Source organism: Carassius gibelio, chromosome A25 (genome assembly GCF_023724105.1).
Source record: "Carassius gibelio isolate Cgi1373 ecotype wild population from Czech Republic chromosome A25, carGib1.2-hapl.c, whole genome shotgun sequence".
In the NCBI taxonomy this organism is placed as follows: domain Eukaryota; kingdom Metazoa; phylum Chordata; class Actinopteri; order Cypriniformes; family Cyprinidae; genus Carassius; species Carassius gibelio.
The window spans coordinates 338,294-339,871 of record NC_068395.1 but is presented as its reverse complement, the minus strand read 5'-3'; positions in this window follow the sequence as shown (position 1 = coordinate 339,871).

The window sequence follows — 1,578 nt, the reverse complement described above, 5'->3', positions numbered from 1 at the left end:
TTTCTGTTTTCAATTTTTCTGTCAAGTTTTTGTTTTATTAGTTTTTACTTTTCTAAATCTCATGACAGTTTATTTTAGTTGTTGTAGTTCATGTTAAACTAAGTGCAAATGTGGAAATAAATCATTTAAATATTATTTCAAGTAAATACTAATTTTTTATGGTTGTGGTTTTAGTTTGCTTTAATAACCCTGATGTGTCTGATGTTGTGTGTTTGTCAGTCAGCAGCTGATCACAGCAGTGTGTTAGTAGCTGTGAGGTGTGTGTGTGTGTGTGTGTGAATCGTTGAGAGAACGCAGTGTGTATGACACAAGGACGCAGCGCCGCTGATGGAATAGAGTCTAATTATTCGGCCCTTGAAGAGCGTGACTCCATTTCATTCCCAGCGATGACCCTGTGCTGTCATTCATTAGTGTTCAAATGTGCCTGTGCACACACACACACACACACACACACACAGGACAGAGATGACAAGCAGACCTACAGTCATTCATCATCCTGCGCTCCATTAGTTTATCTGTATCTCTCTCTGTAAAGCTGCTGACTTTGAATATTCAGCTCTATATGTGCTATTTTTCTCCACACACACACACACACACACACACACACACACAGTGTAAATGAAGACACAAGACTGGTGCATACTGCAGGAAGATTTGGTCTGCAGAGGAAACACCATGACCTCTTGACCTCTAACCAAAGGTCAGGTGACTCTGTCCACACACTGAATGCAATATTAATGCACTGCTTATGGCATATACTCAAGAACATACTGTGCTCTTCTTTTTTTGGGAGTAATATGCGATGCATGTACAACATAAGCACTGCACGGCAAAAACATTCTTGAATTGAGATAATTTTAAATGAATTTTGAAAGTAAAATGACTAAAGATGTTATTTCTTGTTTTCTGAAAAAAAGAATCACAAATTTGTAATATTGTATTTTATTGAATGGGTTCTTTGATCTGTTTATTTGATCCATTATAATGACCATCTCTCTCTCTCTCTCTCTCTCTCTCTCTCTGGCCTGTGTCTGAATCTCTAACACACACACACACACACACACACACAGAGACGGTTGGTGGTTCTTGCAGGTGTTCCTCCACTCAACATCTGTTTCACATCTTGACAAGCATCAATCACATCTGGACGCTGGAACCCTGTGATGATGCTCGCGAATGGACAGCTGTTACCACGGAAACCCCATCAGCGCGGCACCCAATCAGAGCGAGGGAACACTGATCTGTGTGCAGGAGAGCCTTCATCACCCATCATCTGTGCGTTTACAGCACATCCATCATTCACATACAGAGAATCCTCAGGAGTTCACAAACATCAAGCTGAAATACAGACGTGATGTCAAGAGATTTAAAACATATCAACTGTGAAGGAGAAATCACGTCTGTTCCTCACATACAACTGTGACTTAGTGCATCACGATGGCGTTAGATACTTAGTTTCTTTTTATGGAAAGTAAATATCACAAACAGTATATTATATATACAAAGTAACTGTACACTACTTATTTGAAAAGTAACTTTCCTTTCATGTGAAATCTTCCAGTAATGTGTTATTTTACT